Source organism: Gorilla gorilla, chromosome 10 (assembly GCF_029281585.2).
Source record: "Gorilla gorilla gorilla isolate KB3781 chromosome 10, NHGRI_mGorGor1-v2.1_pri, whole genome shotgun sequence".
Lineage (NCBI taxonomy): Eukaryota > Metazoa > Chordata > Mammalia > Primates > Hominidae > Gorilla > Gorilla gorilla.
In genome coordinates, this window is record NC_073234.2 from 69848148 (window position 1) to 69867245 (window position 19098).

Consider the following 19098-nt stretch of genomic DNA (forward strand, 5'->3'; position numbering starts at 1 on the left):
CAGCCTGGGCAACAGAGAGAGACTCTGTCTCAAAAAAAAAAGTATAATGTATTAGGGTTCTCCAGAGAAACAGAACTAATAGGATATGTTATAGATAGAGGAACATTTTAAGGAATTGGCTCACACAATTGTGGAGGCCTGGGGAGTCTAAGTCTTTATTGTGGGCCATCAGGTTGGAGACTCAGGGAAGAGACAGTTCAAGCCAAAAGGCAGTCTGCTGGCAGAATTTCTTCTTGCTCAGGAGGAAGTCAGTCTTTTTTATATTAACGCCTTAAACTGGATGAGGCCCACCCATATTACGGATAGTAATTTGCTTTACTTGAAGTCCACCAATTAAAATGTTAATCTCGCCAGGCACTGTAATCCCAGCTTTTTGGGAGGCCGAGGTGGGCGGATCACAGGGTCAGGAGTTCGAGACCAGCCTCGCCAACATGGTGAAACCTCGCCTCTACTAAAAATACAAAAATTAGATGGGCATGATGGCACACGCCTGTAATCCCAGCTACTCAGGAGGCTGAGGCAGGAGAATCGCTTGAACCCGGGAGGCAAAGGTTGCAGTGAGCCGAGATCATGCCACAGCACTCCAGCCTGGGTGACAGAGCAAGGCTCCATCACAAAAAAAACCCAAAAAACAAAACCATTAATCTCATCCAAAAACACCTTCATAGTAGTATCCAGAATAATCTTTGACCAAGTTTCTGGGCACCCTGGCCCAGTTAAGTTGAACTAAGATTACCTATCACAAACAATAACAAGAAATTGGAATAATGGAGGATCTGATGCCAGGTGATGAAAACAAAACTCTTAATATAAGAAAAACATTTATAGGGAACAGCCATTAACTATAGGGCTGAGTTGGCTGGGCGCCGTGGCTCACGTCTGTAATCCCAGCACTTTGGGAGGCTGAGGAGGGCGGATCACGAGGTCAGGAGATCGAGATCATTATGGCTAACACGGTGAAACCCCATCTCTACTAAAAAAACTTAGCCGGGCATAGTGGCGCATGCCTGTAGTCCCAGCTACTCTGGAGGCTGAGGCAGGGGAATCGCTTGAACCCGGGAGGCAGAGGTTGCTGTGAGCAGAGATCACACCACTACACTCCAGCCTGGGCAACACAGTGAGACTCCGTCCCCCCGCAAAACAAAAACAAAAACAAAACAAACAAAAAAAAAAACGATAGGCCTGAGTCAAGGCAAATCTAAGTGAGCCCCCTCTGCCTGAGGTTGAACCAGACCCTGACAGAGGGTACAACCCTCTCTCTGGGTGGCAAAGAAGTTTACTGAGGCTGGGCACAGCGGCTCACACCTGTAATCTCAACACTGTGGGAGGCTGAGGCAGTCGGATTGCTTGAGCCTAAGAGTTCGAGACTAGCCTGGGCAACATAGCAAAACCCCATCTCTACTAAAAATACAAAATATTAGCCTGGCGTGGTGGCACGTGCCTGTGTTCCCAGCTACCTGCAGGGCTGAGGTGAGAGGATTGCTTGAGCCCCAGAGGTGAAGGTTGCAGTGAGCCAAGATCGTGCCACTGCACTCCAGTCTGGGCAATAGCGTGAGACCCAGTCTCAAAAAAATAAAAATGAGTTTACTGAGACATTTAAAAGAAGTGGACTTGTTTGGAATCTGCCCCCAGGTGCCAAGGACACATCCATGAGGAGGTGACATACTCCAGAACTTGCTGGGACACCACAGAGGAAATTCAATGTCTTGGTCTGGATTTGGGGAGCTATAGCTGGACTTTAGATATAAATCTGGGAGTTTCCAGCATGTATAAATGGAACTTAATGTCATGAAACCAATATTAAATCGTGTTCATGAGAACACAAAGGGATTGAGTTATTAAATCTAAAACATTGAATTTAATTTTGTGATATGGATGTGGCATGATTTGTTTGACATTTAGATTACTCTCATTTTTTTTCACTATTCTGAACAATGTTACGATGAAAAACGTTACAGGCGCGGTGACTCAACCCGTAATCCCAGCACTTTGGGAAGATGAGGCAGGAGGATCACTGGAGCCCAGGAGTTCAAGACCAGCCTGGGGAACATACTAAGACCCTGTCTCTCTACTAAATAAATAAATTAAATAAATAAATAAATAGAAAAGGAAGACATCTAAATAGCTCCCAATGTTTCTCTATTCCAAAAAAACTATAATGAACAAACATCCTTATTTTGTAAGAAATTACCTCTTTTATTTATTTATTTATTTATTTTTTTAAAGATGGAGTTTCGCTCTTGTTGCCCAGGCTGGAGTGCAATGGCATGATCTCGGCTCATCGCAATCTCTGCCTCCCAGGTTCAAGCGATTCTCCTGCCTCAGCCTCCCTAGTAGCTGGGATTATGGCATGTGCCACCACGCCCGGCTAATTTTGTGTTTTTAGTAGAGACGGGGTTTCTCCATGTTGGTCAGGCTGGTCTCAAACTCCCGAACTCAGGTGATCCGCCCACCTCGGCCTCCCAAAGTGCTGGGATTACAGGCATGAGCCACCGGGCCCGGCCTAGAAATTACCTCTTTTAAAGGTCAAAGGCATATGTTAACAACTCCATAGGATTCAACCTAATATTTTTGATAATTCTTTTGATTCTTTATCCTGACATGTACTGTACTTCGATTCAAATATATACGATTTTAGAACATGTTGAAAAAAGGAAAAAAAAAAAGCAATTAATGTGGGTTGCAAAGCCTAAAAATAAGTCACTCAAATGAGGGCTGGCGCGTGGGCCAGATGCTCCCTGTTCTCTAGAATAATATAATCTTGAGGTCTATCATTTGCTTAACCCATAGCCTGTGCTCTTTTTTTTTTTTTTTTGAGACGGAGTCTCGCCCTGTCGCCCAGGCTAGAGTGCAGTGGCATGATCTCAGCTCACTGCAACCTCTGCCTCCCAGGTTCAAGCAATTCTCCTGCCTCAGCATCCCAAGTAGCTGGGATTACAGGCATACACCACCACACCCAGCTAATTTTCTTTGTATTTTTAGCAGAGACAGCGTTTCACCATGTTGGCCAGGCTGGTTTCAAACTCCTGACCTCAAGTGATCCACCTGTCTCGGCCTCCCAAAGTGCTAGGATTACAGGCGTGCGCCACTGCGCCTGGCCAACCTGTGTTCTTAAATGCCTCAAAACTTTCTTGAATTTCTCACTTATATCCTATTCAAAAATAAGAAAAAAGGCTGGGCGCGGTGGCTCACGCCTGTAATCCCCGTACTTTGGAAGGCCGAGCCGGGCGGATCACAAGGTCAGGAGATCCAGACCATCCTGGCTAACACGGTGAAACTCCGTCTATACTAAAAATACAAAAACATTAGCCGGGCGTGGCGGCGTGCGCCTGTAGTCCCAGCTGCTGGGGAGGCTGAGGCAGAAGAATGGCGTGAACGCGGAAGGCGGAGCTTGCAGTGAGCCGAGATGGCGCCACTGCACTCCAGCCTGGGTGACAGAGCAAGACTCCGTCTTAAAAAAAAAAAAAAAAAAAAAAGCTTCAAAACATGAAGAAGGAAAAATGCCTGATGGAATCAATGAGAAATAGACAAATCTTCAATTATAGTCAGATCCTGTTGTCAATAATTGATAGAATAGAAAATCAGGGCCGGGCACAGTGGCTCACGCCTGTAATCCCAGCACTTTGGGAGGCCGAGGCAGGTGGATCACGAGGTCAGGAGCTCAAGACCAGCCTGGCCAGCATGGTGAAACCCCATCTCCAGTAAAAATACAAAAATTAGCCAGGCATGGTGGTGTGCGCTTGTAGTCCTAGCTACTCAGGAGACAGGCAGGAGAACTGCTTGAATCCAGGAGGTGGAGGTTGCAGTGAGCTGAGATCGTGTCACTGCACTCCAGCCTGGGTGACAGAGCGAGATTCCATCTAAAAAAAAAAAAAAAAAAAAAAAATTCCAACAAAACAACAGCAGAATATGCATTCTTTCCAAGTACACAAAAATCATTTATCAAGATTGGTCAGGCCGGGCGCAGTGGCTCATGCCTGTAATCCCAGCACTTTGGGAGCCCAAGGCAGGCAGATCACTTGAGGTCAGTACTTTTGACAGCAGCCTAGTCAACGTGATAAAACTCCATCTCTACCAAAAAATACAAAAATTAGGTGAAAAAATTAGCTGGGCGTGGTGGCAAGGGCCTGTAATCCCAAACTACTCAGGAGGCTGAGGCAGGAGAATCACTTGAACCCAGGAGTCGGAGGTTGCATTAAGCTGAGATCATACTACTGCACTCCAGCCTGGGTGACAGAGCGAGACACTGAAACAAATAAAATAAAACACAGGGAAAATCTTTTTCACCAAAGATTTCTTAGATACAACAAGAAAATGCAGTACATAAAATAAAAACTTGATAAAGTGGACTTCACAAAACTTTTTTTTTTTTTTTTTTTTTTTTTGAGACAAAGCCTGGCTCTGTCTCCCAGGCTAGAGTGCAGTGGTGTGATCTCAGCTCACTGCAGCCTCCGCCTCCCAGTTTAAGTGATTCTTGTGCCTCAGCCACCCGAGTAGCTGGGATTACAGGCACTAGCCACCACACCCAGCTAATTTTTGTTATTTTTAGTAGAGACGGAGTTTCACCATGTTGGCAAGGCTGGTCTCGAACTCCTGACCTCAGTTGATCCACCTGCCTTGGCCTCCAAAAGTGCTGAGATTACAAGTGTGAGGACGTCATAAAATTAAGAATGGCCAGGCATGGTGTTTCATGCCTGTAATTCCAGGCATGGGATTATATCCTTTGGGAGGCCGAGGTGGGAGGATCACTTGAGGCCAGGAGTTTGAGATCAGCCTGAGCAACACGGCAAAACTCTGTCTCTCTCTCTCTACAAAAAGAAAAGAAAAAAAAAAAAAAGATGGGCCAGGCGCAGTGGCTCACACCTGTAATCCCAGCACTTTGAGAGCCAAGGCAGGTGGATCACCTGAGGTCAGGAGTTCAAGACCAGCCTGGCCAACATGGCGAAATCCCGTCTCTACTAAAAATACAGAAATTAGCCGTGTGTGGTGGCGCTTGCCTGTAATCCCAGCTACTTGGGTCGCTGAGGCAGGAGAATCGCTTGAACCCAGGAGGCGGAGGTTGCAGTGAGCCAAGACTGCACCACTGCACTCCAGCCTGGGTGACAGAGCAAGACTCTGTCTCAAAAAAAAAAAAAAGAAAAAAGAAAAAAGAAAAAGATGGACAGTGTCTTTGTTCATTCAGGCTTCTATAAGAAAATACCAGCTGGGCAACATAGGGAGACCCCATTTCTACAAATATCAAAAAATTGGCCAGGCATGGTGTCATGCACCTGTTGTCCCAGATACTTGGAAAGCTGAGGTGGGAGCATTGTTTGAACTCAGGAGGGTGAAGCTGCAATGAGCCATGATCATGCCACTGTACTCCAGCCTGGGTGACAGAGCAAGACCCTGTCTCAAAAAAAGAAAAGAAAAAAATACCATATGCAGGATGACTTATAAAGAATAAACAACAGGTCGGGTGTGGTGGCTTATGCCTGTAATCCCAGCACTTTGGGAGGCTGAGGTGGGCGGATCACATGAAGTCAGGAGTTTGAGACCAGCCTGACCAATATGATGAAACCCCATCTCTACTAAAAATACAAAAATTAGTTGGGCTTGGTGCGGGTGGCTGTAATCCCAGCTACTCGGGAGGCTGAGACTGGAGAATTGCTTGAACCTGGGAGGCAGAGGTTGCTGTGAGCTGAGATTGTGCCACTGCACTCTAGCCTGGGCAACAAGAGCAAACTCTGTCTCAAAAACAAAACAAAGCAAAACAAAAAACAAAAAACAGACATAATTGTGGAGGCTGGGAAGTCCAAGACCAAGGTGCTAGTATCTGGTGAGAGCCTATTCCTCACAGACGGTGCCTTACAGCTGTGCACTCACATGGTGGAAGGGGTAAACAATCTCCCTTTGGCCCTCTTATAAGGGCGTGAAGCCCATTCATCACCTCTCAAATGACCCCAACTCTTAATACTATCACATTGGAGATTAGGTTTCAACGTACGAATTTTGAGGGGATACAAAAGTTGTGACCATAACAATGATCAAGCTCATATGCTTCTTATTCTGACCAAAGATCTGGTGGAACGTGTTTGCAGCAGAGGCCTCGGATCCTGAAAGAAATAAATCTGCCAGGCCCAGGACTAAGTACTCTTCTGCCAGAATGTATGCTCTCTGAAAGAAATTTAGGAGAATGCAAAGATAAGCCACAGACTGGTAGAGAATATTAGCAACACACATATCTGGCAAAGGGCTTGTATCCAGAGTATATAATGAACCCTCAAAATGCAATAATAAGATAAACAGCCCAACAACAAAAAAAGGGCAAATGGCCGGGCGCAGTGGCTCACTCACGCCTGTAATCCCAGCACTTTGGGAGGCCGAGATGGGCAGATCACGAGGTCAGCAGATCAAGACCATCCTGGCTAACACGGTGAAACCCTGTCTCTACTAAAAATACAAACAAAAAATTAGCCGGGCGTGGTGACGGGCGCCTGTAGTCCCAGCCACTCGGGAGGCTGAGGCAGGAGAATGGCGTGAACCCGGGAGGCGGAGCTTGCAGTGAGCCGAGATCGCATCACTGCACTCCAGCCTGGGGGACAGAGCAAGACTCCATCTGAAAAAAAAAAAAAGCGTGCAAATGATTTGAATAGGCACTTCACCAAAGAAAAACATAAAAGGATGTCAAAAAGCCCACAAAAGGCTGGACACAGTGGGTCATGCCTTTAATCCCAGCACTTCAGGAGGCCAAGGCAGGAGGATTGCTTGAGCTCAGGAGTTTGAGAACATTCTGAGCAACATAGCGAGACCCTGTCTCTACAAATAGTTTAAAATTTAGGCCAGGCTCAGTGGCTCACACCTGTAATCCAAGCACTTTGGGAGGCCGAGGCTGGCAGATCACGAGGTCAAGAGATGGAGACCATCCTGGCCAACATGGTGAAACCCCATCTTTACTAAAAATACAAATTAGCTGGGCGTGGTGGCGCCAGCCAGTAGTCACAGCTACTTGGGAGGCTGAGGCAGGAGAATCACTTAAACCCAGGAGGTGGAGCTTGCAGTGAGCCGAGATCGCGCCACTGCACTCCAGCCTGGCAACAGAATGAGACTCCATCTCTTAAAAAAAAAAAAATTAGGCTGGGCACGGTGGCTCACTCCTGTCATCCCAGAACTTTGGGAGGCCAAGGCAGGTGGATCACCTGAGGTCAGGAGTTCAAGACCAGTCTGGCCAACATGGTGTAACCCCGTCTCTACTAAAAAAATACAAAAATCAGCCAGGCCTAGTGGTGCGCACCTGTAATTCCAGCTAGTTGGGAGGCTGAGGCAGGAGAATCACTTGAACCTGGGAGGTGGAGCTTGCAGTGAGCCAACATCGTGCCACTGCACTCCAGCCTGGCAACAGAGCAAGTCTCCATCTCTTAAAAAAAAAAAAAAAAAAAATTAGGCCGGGCGCGGTGGCTCAGTCCTATCATCCCAGAAATTTGGGAGGCCAAGGCAGGTGGATCACCTGAGGTCAGGAGTTCAAGACCAGCCTGGCCAACATGGTGTAACCCCGTCTCTACTAAAAAAATACAAAAATCAGCCGGGCCTAGTGGTGCGCACCTGTAATTCCAGCTACTTGGGAGGCTGAGGCAGGAGAATCACTTGAACCCAGGAGGCGGAGGTTGCGGTAAGCCAAGATCATGCCACTGCACTCCAGCCTGGGCGACAAGAGCAAAACTCTGCCAAAAAAAAAAAAAGAGAGAGAGAGAATTACCTAATTCTCATAGATTTTAGTTTACGTATTTGTCTTTTTTTTTTTTTTTTTTTTTGAGACAGAGTCTTCTCAGTTGCCTAGGCTGGAGTGCAGTGGTGCAATCTCAGCTTGCTGCAACATCCTCCTCCGGGGTTCAAGAGATTCTCCTCTCTCAGCCTCCTGAGCAGCTGGGACTACAGGCACGAGCCACCTGGTTAATTTTTCTATTTTTAGTAGAGCCGGGGTTTCACTATGTTGACCAGACTGGTCTCGAACTCCTGACCTCAAGTGACCCACCCACCTCGGCTTCCCAATCCTCGGCTGGGATTACAGGAGTGAGCCACTGCGCCTGGCTTTGTATATTTAGTTTAGAACAATGCCTGGCACACAGTAAGAAAACAAAAAATGTTACCTACAAAAAAGAAAAAAGAATCCTACCTCTGAGTGCAGTCTCACCTGAATTATTTCCCTCCCACCCCCACCTCTGGGTTTGTTAAGTCATTCTCCCCTCCCACAGGATCTGCACCACTGTTCCTCCTTTATCACACTCACTTGTCACACAAGTTTCTAACCTTTGGGCAGCTATAAATTCCTTTGACAATCTAAGGAAAGTTACACCATCCCCAGGAAAACACACATATGCATGCACACACACACTCTTAGGTACAATTTTGGGGTGCCTATAGAACTCTAACACTAACCTGCCTTTTTAGATCCCTGAGTTAAATGGACATTAATGTCAAAGACTCCTTATTCCTTTGGAGCAGCAAACCTCAACAGGTCACAGGAGATTCCCAGAGCAGATCCTTACTGCAAGGATCAGAGTCCAAATGAGGCTTCACCAATCTGAGCTCATCTGAGATGCAAATTGCATTTCTCCCAGGCGGGGAGAGGACTCTCATTGTTCCTTCCTGACTGCATTTTTAGAGCTGACCCTTCACCCTCATGGGGGAAGGGCGCTACGGGGATGAGGGCAGGGAGGAGGCCGGTTACCAAATGAAAGAATGGGGCTGCTGGAGATTCTAAGATCATTTATTTATAAACTTCTGCAGCCCTGCTAACCTCCATGCTTGTGATTTACCTCACCTCTGTCTCCCAGTTGGTAATCAATAAACCCGTACTACCAAAATGACCTATGCTTCTGTCTTCTGCCGCAGGAGAGGGTGATAACACGGGAGGCTGCTCTCCCACCCCACCCTTTGAGAAAAAGAGGAAGACTGGCCAGTATAAATGTGGCAAATAGCCCTGTCACTTCCCATAAGTTCTGTAATCTCCGTGAGCTTCCATTTTGCCTTTAGAATGGGAATAATAAAACAGACCTCATACTTTTGTGTGAAAGCGAGGGAACCGCAAATCTCCTGCCCCTAGTAGCACTAATAATTGTTAGCTGCTGCTTCTTAATATTACATAGCACCTGGAAGGATGACGGGCCTGCTTGCTAAAGCTGGCTGTGAATTTGGGGTCGGCTTGGGGAGAAGAGCAGAGTGCAGGGAGCTTCCTGGAACAGGGCCTGTCTGTCTTATACTTTCACTCTAGACAGCCCTTTCCCGTTTTGGTGTTCAGGAAATATGCCCCAGATCTTCAAGGGCTTCACTGTCCCTTCCCTTTAACTAGGATTCAGATGCCCTCATCTACAGACGGTTCCGTCATAAGGCCAAAAATGATTGGATTCAAAGGATCTGAAAGATTGGTCCAGCCCTTTCTTTATTCTGATTAGAAACAGTCCCAGAGGTGACGTGATTTGCCCAAAGTAGCGCAACTTCCTGGAACGAGAAACCAATCCTAAGATTTCCATGTCGGCGTTCTTTCCGCGGTGATCGGGTTACCTCCCAGACCTAGGATTTGCTTTGGAAAGAAAAGGAGCGGTCACACGGGAGAGGCATTGAAGGAAAAATTATTTGAATTTGGCAACTGCTTGTGGTGGGGGAATGAGAGGTGGAGGGTGATAAAGCGCCCCCTCACACTCACACACAAATAATGTGAACAATTTTAAATTGCTTTACTTTAGGAGATCATGGATTTTCCAGGGGGGCTGAGAACTTACCTGTTTACCCAGCCAAGTTAACAATACTCTGCATTGTTTACCTAACGCAGAGTAGGTACTGAATAACTATTTGTCGCACGGATGACTGCATGACCGGATGCATCCCATTCCATCATAGAGTCAGATGAGGATTTGCAGAGCCAAGCCCCACCTGGGAGGCATGTTAAGTCCTTTCCAGTTCTTCTCAATTATGGCTCTGCAGTGAGTATCTTTTGTTCATAAATTCTTGACTGCACATCTTGATTATTTCCTCAGGATATTTTCCTAGAAGTGGGATTACTGGATTGAAGGGGATGCCCATATTTAAGATTCTTGATTCCGAACCCCTCCAGCAGTGTAAAAATGAGTCCGCTTCCCAGCAAGCTGGCCCAAACAGGCTATTATCAGGCTTAATTTTTATTTTTTATTTTTGTGCCCTCCTAATAGAACAAAAATGGCATCTCGTTTGGTTTGCATCTCTTTGGGGACTAATTAGATCGAGATTGAACTAGTTTTGAAGAAACACTCTAAGGAGTCCAGAGAAATCCTGTGTGGGGCAGGAGATCCACGAAAGGAGGCACATCCCGCCCACTGAGGTGAAACCAAAGGGCTTCTATTGTTTGGTGTGATTTAACCTTAAGATGGAAACATCTGAGCCTGAGCCTTGCTAGAGAGGCTTCCCCGGAACAACGGCTGGGGGTGGGGAGCTGTGACTTATCAGCTTCCCTATGTTTATTTTCATTTCCTGATGGAGAGTAAATCTTATAAACAAATGAAAAACCTGTGGACTTATCTTTAAAGACTACAAGGAAAAGGGGAACTGGGCAAACTATTGCAACTCAAAGTCGTGGAAAGGCAGGAGGGGGAGTGGGGAATTTAGAAAGATATTTCCAAGAGATGGCAGATAGGTCCCTGGGGGCCTGTGGCCAGCCTGGAGAGGGAGAGACCGAGCCAGAGGCTGTGGAAAGCTCTAGAGACTTTGTACTAGAAAGGCTGCTGTTGGTGGCAGAGCTTACATGGCCAGGGATCCCCAAGGACCTGGAAGGGGTTTTTAATGGACTTTTGAGAATCAAAGTGAACTGCCAGGGACAAACAAGAGTGGCGAGGAAATGGAAGCAGTGGTACAACTCAGGCTGGAAAATTGCTCTAGGAATGGCAAGAAGGTAGCTGTGGCGTTTTCCAAGAGAAGAGGGTGATGGTCAGCTGGGAGCTTTCCTTGACTATGAAACAAGGAAGGCTTCTCCCCCATCCAGAGCCAAGAGCTGTCCCTGCTCTTCACTTAAGCACTGGGTTCTTTTACAAACCGTACCCAGGAGGATGACTGATTTACAAATGTTTATAGACAATTTTATTTACTAATCTAGCTCTCACTCTCAACTAAATTTATAGTCCTAATTATAGTCATCAGCATTTTCTTGATAACAAACCTACAGGAGTTTTTTTTTTTTGAGACAGAATTTCGCTCTTGTTGCCCAGGCTGGAATGCAGTGGTACAATCTCAGCTCACCGCAACCTCCATCTCCTGGGTTCAAGTGATTCTCCTGCCTCAGCCTCCCGAGTAGCTGGGATTACAGGCATGCGCCACCACACCTGGCTAATTTTGTATTTTTAGTAGAGAAGGGGTTTCTCCATATTGGTCAAGCTGGTCTTGAACTCCTGACCTCAGGTGATCCGCCCGCCTCGGTCTCCCAAAGTGCTGGGATTGAGCCACTGTACCCGGCCTACTGGATGTATTTTATAGTTGTTTTTTAAAACTTTGTGGAGAGTTTATTTTCTTGATTGCTTTAAGTTCCCTATTAAAGTCTTAAATTTAACAATTGGCTTCTAACAGTTTAGTAATCTATGAATATTTTGTACCGCTTTATTTATTCTAAAAGGGCTTAAAGTCAAAGAAAAATGAGTATTTCTTTTTTTTTTTGAGATGAAGTTTTGCTTTTGTTTTTTGTTTTGTTTTGTTTTGTTTTTGAGATGGAGTCTCCCTCTGTCACCCAGGCTAGAGGGCAGTGGTGCGATCTCAGCTCACTGCAACCTCCGCCTCCCAGGTTCAAGCAATTTTCCTGCCTCAGCCTCCCAAGTAGCTGGGATTACAGGCATGTGCCACCATGACCGGCTAATTTTGTATTTTTAGTAGAGATGGGGTTTCACCGTGTTGGTCAGGCTGGTCTCGAACTCCTGACCTCAGGTGATCCGCCCACCTCGGTCTCCCAAAGTGTTGGGATTACAGGCGTGAGCCACCGCGCCCGGCCAAGGAGTTTTGCTTTTGTTGCCCAGGCTGGAGTGCAATGGCGCAATCTTGGCTCACCGCAACCTCTGCCTCCCGGGTTCAAGTGATTCTCCTGCTTCAGCCTTTCGAGTAGCTGGGCTTACAGGCATGTGCCACCATGCCTGGCTAATTTTGTATTTTTAGTAGAGATGGGGTTTCTCCATGTTGGTCAGGCTGGTTTCGAACTCCTGACCTCAGGTGATCCACCCGCCTCGGCCTCCCAAAGTGCTAGGGTTACAGGCGTGAGCTACTGCGTCCAGCCGAAAAGTATTTCTTAGAGGTTTAAATGAGTGATGTCAAAACCCTTTGAGGTGATGGATATGTTAATTACCCTGATTAGATCATTACACATTGTATGCCTATATCAAAATCTCACATGGTACCGCATAAATATATACAATTATTATGTGTCAATTAAAAATAATAAAAGCAGAAAACTCCAAATAAAATGTTTAAAAAGCTTGCCACACTTCAAAGTCACTTGGCACATTAAAAAATAGTTTCTCCTGCTTCACCCTTGAGAGGTTAATTTTATGGAACTGGGGCAAACCCAGAATCTGGTTTTTGTTTTGTTTTTTTGAGATGGAGTCTCACTTGTCGCCCAGGCTGGAGTGCAGTGGCGCGATCTCCGCTCACTGCAAGCTCTGCCTCCTGGATTCATGCCATTCTCCTGCCTCAGTCTCCCGAGTAGCTGGGATTACAGGCGCCCGCCACCACGCCCGGCTAATTTTTTTGTATTTTTAGTAGAGATGGGGTTTCACCGTGTTGACCAGGATGGTCTCGATCTCCTGACCTCATGATCCGCCCGCCTCGGCCTCCCAAAGTGAGCCACCGTGCCCGGCAGAATATGTATTTTTAAAAACCACCCGGGTGATTCCTAAATTGCTGCTACAAAGACCAATTTGGGGAACTTGTGATCTAAATGCTTACCTATATTTTGTATGTTTGTTTTTTTTCAAAATGAATATAAAAAATATGAGGCTGGGCATAGTGGCTCGCGCCTGTAATCCCAGCACTTTAGGAGACTGAGGCAGGTAGATCGCTTGCGCTCAGGAGTTCAAAACCAGTCTGGGTAACATAGTGAAACCCCGTCTCTACCAAAAATACAAAAATAAGCTGGGCACAGTGGTGCATGCCTATAGTCCCAGCTACTCCAGAGGCTGAGACAGAAGAATCCATTGAGCCTGGGAGGTGGAGGTTGCAGTGAGCTGAGATCACGCCACTGTAGTCCAGCCTTGGTGATAGGAGTGAAACACTGTCTCCAAAAAAAAAAAAAAAAAAGGAATGCTTGATGAATTTGCGTGTCATCTTTGTGCAGGAGCCATGCTAATCTTCTCTGTTACCGTTCCAGTGTTCCAATTTTACTATATGTATGGCCGAATCAGGCACTTTGTTTTTTAATGGTGTTTGGAAGTGACAGTTTTAATTTTTTTTTTTTTTTGAGTTGGAGTTTCACTCTGTTGCCCAGGCTGGAGTGCAATGGCATGATCTCCACTCATTGCAACCTCTGCCTCCCAGGTTCAAACGATTCTCCAGACTCAGCCTCCCAAGCAGCTGGGTTTACAGGCACCCACCACCACGCCCAGCTAATTTTTGTATTTTTTAGTAGAGACGGGGTTTCACCATGCTGGCCAGGCTGCTCACAAACTCCTGACTGCAGGTGATCCTCCTGCCTCAGCCTCCCAAAGTGCTGGGATTAGAGGCTGTGTCCAGCCTTTAATTTAAAACATTTTTAAGTAATGGAGGCCAGGTGTGGTGGCTCACACCTGTAATCTCAGCACTGTGGGAGGCTGGGGTGGGAGGATTGCTTGAGAATCAGGAGGTGGAGGCTGTAGTGAGCCATGATTGTACCACTGCACTTCGGCCTGAGCAACAAAGCAAAAAATATAAAATAAAATAAATATAAAATAGGCCGGGTATGGTGGCTCACGCCTGTAATCCCAGCACTTTGGGAGGCTGAGGCAGGTGGACCACAAGGTCAGGAGTTTGAGACCAGCCTGGCTAATACGGTGAAACCCCATCTCTACTAAAAATACAAAAATTAGCCAGGCATGTTGGTGGGCGCCTGTAATCCCAGCTACTCTGGAGGCTGAGGCAGGAGAATCACTTGAACCCGGGAGGCAGAGGTTGCAGTGAGCAGAGATCGTGCCACTGCACTCCAGCATGGGCAACAGAGCCAGACTCCATCTCAAAAAAATAAAATAAAAGAAATATTAAGTAATGCTTTGCATTTCTGGAAAACATTCCTTTTCTCCTTCCTCCCCGCCCACAGTGGGCTTCAACTCACTGGCCTCCTTTCAGTCCTTACCTAACCTACTGTGCTGTTCTCATAGTACTCGAAGCTCTCTTCTGGCTTCCTGTGATTCCTGGCTTTCTCCTGTCCTCTCTGGCAACATATTTTTGACTTTCTTTTGTGAACGACAATTGGCAAGACTTTCTTCCTTTACTATCTTTCAAAGCAAGCACTGTTGCTGCGTAAGGTGTCCTGGAAACTCTGGGAAAGGGTCCCAGGGCCATGTTAACTACTCCCATCACGGGCATCTAGGTGCTTGGATTTTCAAGTCTCCATCTCTCACCATTTCTTTAAGAGGCTTTCCAGATCCCCGCATGTCAACTGCCTACGAAGCATTTATTCTCAGATGGCCTACAAAGCACCTCAAACTCAGTATTTCTCAGATATTAAGTTCCTGTCCATGTTTGCCCTCTGTGCCTCACAGCTTAGAGAATAGCTCCACCCAGTTACTCAAGCCAGAAACCTGGGGGTGTCCTAGTCGTTCATCTAGCACCACTGTCGTAAACACTGGGGATACCGGAGACTACAAACAAGAATCCCTGTCCTCATTGAGCTTATGTTCCAGAGGAGGAAGACGGACATAAGCAGTCAGTTCCCACACCCAGGGACGCCAGCTCTGCAGCAGCGCTGCTGCCAGCCATTCAGCGTCTCCAGCACCTCAGTTCAATCCCCCCACCTGCCGCACCCGCCAGCTGGCCTTCCTCTGCTCTTTTACTCTCTTCAATCCATTCTCCCCACAGCAGTGATAACGTTCCTTCTTTTCTTTTCTTTTTTTTTCTTTCTTTTTTTTCCCTTTCCTTTCTTTCAGATACAGTCTCACTCTGTCACCCAGGCTGGAGTGCAGCGGTGCCATCTTGGCTCACTGCAACCTCCTCCACCTCCCGGGTTCAGGCGATTCTCCTGCCTCAGCCTCCCGCATAGCTGGGATTACAAGCACCCACCACCATGCCCAGCTAATTTTTTTGTATTTTTAGTAGAACCAGGGTTTCACCATGTTGGCCAGGCTGGTCTCGAACTCCTGACCTCAGGTGATCCACCCACCTCAGCCTCCCAAAATGCTGGGATTACAGGCGTGAGCCACCGAGCTGGGCCAGCAGTGTAATCTTTCTAAAGCCAAATCTTAACCGTTAGCCTCAAGCTTTAGGATCTTCATGCTTGCAGGATAAAGTCCACCCTTGCAAACCCGGGTTAAAAGATGGTACAAGTTCTGGGCCCTGCTGGCCTCTCCACAGCACTGCTCACCCTCAGGCAGTGCTCTCTGTGCAGCCATACTGAGTTACAACCATGGTTCACTGCACCTGCCATCCCCCAACTCCCTCCTGCCTCCCTGCCTGGTGAACTCCTGTCATTCTGTAGGTCTCAGCTTGGATGCTGTGACAGGGAGCGTCTAGAATGGCCCCCAGTGACCCCTACCTCCTAGTAATCCCTTTCCCTTGAGTAAGCTGGATTTAGAGATGCAATTTTGAATAATAGAAACTTGTAGAAGGGATGAGTTGTCACTTCTGAGATTAGGTTATATAAAGACTGTCACTTCTTTCTAAGGGCTCTTTCTCACTTGGATGGTCTCCAGAAAGTCAGCTGCCATGTCAGAAGTGCCCTGTGAGAAGGACCTGTAAGGAGGGACGGAGGGAGGCCTCTAAATGACAGCCTTCGAGGAACTGAATCCTGCTGGTGACCATGTGAGGGAGCTTGGACTCCGGTCCCCCAGTGCTGAGCCTTCAGATGAGTTGGCAGCCCCAGCTGGTGGCATGACTGTAACCTCCTGAAACACCTTCAGCCAGAAAGCATTCAGCTAAACCACACCTGTATTTCTGACCCAAAGAAATTGTGAGATAATAAACATTTCTTCTCTTGAGCTGCTATGCCTTAAGCTAATTCGTTACACAGCAATAGATAACAAATACTACCTCTGGACCCCTGCCTGCCACCATACCAAATTCCATGCTCTGAGTTCTAGAGTCAGTGGTGTTTCCACCTGTCATGCCCAGCCCTTCACTGCTAGTATTATAATGAGGGCTTGCCCATATCTCTGCCCCCAGATGGCAGACTCTGTACAGGAAAGAAGGAAGGAGGAGGGGGAAGTCACCACTTTCTTTCTCAAGACTCTGAGTCTCTATTCTGCTGCTGGCCACACGTTTATTCCCACAGTATCAACAGCGCCTGGCCCCAAAGTGCAGCTGCAACTTCAGGAAGAGACTCAGGCCAGCCAGAGCCAAAGCTCTATGGCAGCCACCTTCCTCCACCTCCTTCTATTACACTTCCCTCCACCTCCCTCCATCTCCTCAGTCTTCTCAGCCAGCTTCCCCTGACCCTTGAGCACCTGGCAAGCATGCACACACACAGGCACATGCAGGCATGCACGCACGACACCAGGCCCACAGCCTCCCTCTACTCCAGAGGAGCTAGGTGGAGTCACTCCTCCCTCCTTTCACACACACCCTGGGGCCACGCTTTTGTGGCTTTTCTGAATGAAAGGGGAGGTGAAGTGGGGGTGGGGGAAGCCGTCTCTGCCTTTGAACTGCCCAGTTCCTCCACCTTTATTTCTAGCTAACCACCGAGTGCCTGCAAAAAAACAAAACAAAACAAACCAGAAAAACTAAAAATGGAGCCCAAGTGTCTCTTGCTGCTTTCAGTTTCTGGAGAGCCAGCACACAGGTCACCCACTATCCCTGCCGAAACCCTGAGGTCTGAGGAAGGCCTCTTCACACTGCCTCTGGGCGCTGCCTTTGGCTTCCGGGAGCCCCCCATGCACTTCCCTGGAAACAGGTGGAGCTCTGTCCTGTGGCTCTGATTCACTCTCCTGTCCCTCGGTACACCATTGCACCGTGTCCTCCTGCTGGCCCTTCTGTTACCCTGTACTTGCTGTACACTACCACAGTGGCCGGGGTCCTCACCACCAGGAAAGCAACTTCCCCCGTGTCCTCCCCCACTCCTGAGTCCAATCCTTCAAGTCTATGGTGCCGAAGCAGGGGAAATGAATGTTTGAGAGACACGCCTGGGTCTGAACTCACCTCTATTGAAGGAAAACAAAGCTCACTAAGATTGCACCCTACGGTGTGTGCTTCTGTTCTCTCCACCTACCGTCAGCACTCTCAGCAGTTTTCCTCTTGGCTCTGCCTCCTGCAATTACTTTCTGCTCAGCTGCTTGCTGTTGCTAAGAAGGGTTATGCCCATCAACTGTGCTATAGACATGCAGTATTGTGACGATGGGAGGGACATGGCTTGGAAGGTGGCTTTAATTTGAATTCTGCCATTTATGATATTTGGCCCTGGATGTGTTACCTGATCGTCCTGTGCCTTATCCTCTGCGTCTGCTAATAGACCATTTCCCAGGGTTGTGCAGAGATGAAATTAAATAAAACCACACACACTACAGTGCATGGCATGTACTAGGTGTTCAATAAATGTTTCCTTTTTTTTTTTTTTTTTTTGAGACTGAGTTTCGCTCTGTTGCCCAGGCTGGAGTGCAATGGCGCGATCTTGGCTCACTGCAACCTCTGCCTCCCGGGTTCAAGCGATTCGCCTGCCCCAGCCTCCTGAGTAGGTGGGATGACAGGCACATGCCACTATGCCCAGCTAATTTTTGTATTTTTATTTTTAATTTTTTCAAGACAGAGTCTCGCTCTGTTGCCCAGACTGGAGTGCAGTGGCGAAATCTTGGCTCACTGCAACCTCCACCTCCTGGGTTTTAAGCAATTCTCTGCCTCAGCCTTCCGAGTAGTTGGGATTATAGTCACGTGTCACCATGCCCAGCTAATTTTTTGTATTTTTAGTAGAGATGGGGTTTCACCATCTTGGCCAGGCTGGTGTTGAACTCCTGACCTCGTGATCCACCTGCCTTGGCCTCCCAAAGTGCTGGGATTACAGGCATGAGCCACCAAGCACGGCCAAATGTTTCTTGTCTTGTGTTTCAAAAGGACTTTAAGGCCAGGCACAGTGGTTCATGCCTGTAATACCAACCCTTTGGGAGGCTGAGGGAGGAGGACTGCTTGAAGCTAGGAATTTGAGACCAGCCTGGGCAACATAGCAAGACCCTGACTCAACAAAACTCTTAAAAAACCAAAAGCATTAGCCTGGCATGGTAGCATGCACCTGTAGTCCCAGCTTCTCTGGAGGCTGAAGTGGGAGGATCACTTGAGCTCAGGAGTTGGAGGCTGCACTGAGCTATGATTGCACCACTGAACTCCAGCCTGGGCAACAGAGTGAGACCCTGGTTCTAAAAATAAATAAATAAATAAATAAGGACTTTTAACAATCCTTGTACTTTTTTATTGGAAATACGCATATAAAGCAAAGAAGATTTTGAGGTCTAGCTGATAAAGGGCCACATTCAGTCTTTTATTGGTTTTTTGGTGAAGCAGGAAGACGTTGAGGGTGGTATGAGGATACTACTCTTTTATTGGTTTCTAATCTGACTTACCCCGCCGTGCTAAGTTAATGCTGTGGAAAACAGCTGCTCAAATGCCAGAGGAATGGATGTGCCTGAACCTGCCCCTGACTCCCAGGTGGTAAGGTGTTTTTCATGTTTGTATTCAGGTCTCTGTGCCTTTGCTTTGGCCTCACTACGATGGAATGGAAGTGCCCACATCACAGGGAGCACACAGAATATGACGGCTAACACGCTACATCCAGCCTGCCATTATCCGCAGGGGTACGGCGTCATTGGATTCACATTTATCATTCAACTTCCAGATCAACAAAGTTTGTCTTCATAAATTAAGTGCATCCAAGTTTCTTTATATTGGCCACAGCAGACACAGAGGATCTGCAGCAAATCATGGATTTCAGTGGTCTTTTCAAATCAG

The 19098-nt window shown here is 47.2% G+C and overlaps 1 long non-coding RNA gene and 1 pseudogene across 1 annotated transcript; one reads left to right on the plus strand and one right to left on the minus strand.

Moving 5' to 3' along the window:
- Nucleotides 1-10340: 10340 nt before the first annotated feature.
- Nucleotides 10341-16148, plus strand: LOC101140585 (uncharacterized). Its single transcript, XR_002008134.2, has 2 exons — nucleotides 10341-10900; nucleotides 15836-16148. It is a non-coding gene; the product is annotated as an uncharacterized lncRNA (long non-coding RNA).
- Nucleotides 13274-13373, minus strand: LOC115930275 (uncharacterized; annotated as a pseudogene).
- Nucleotides 16149-19098: the final 2950 nt, after the last annotated feature.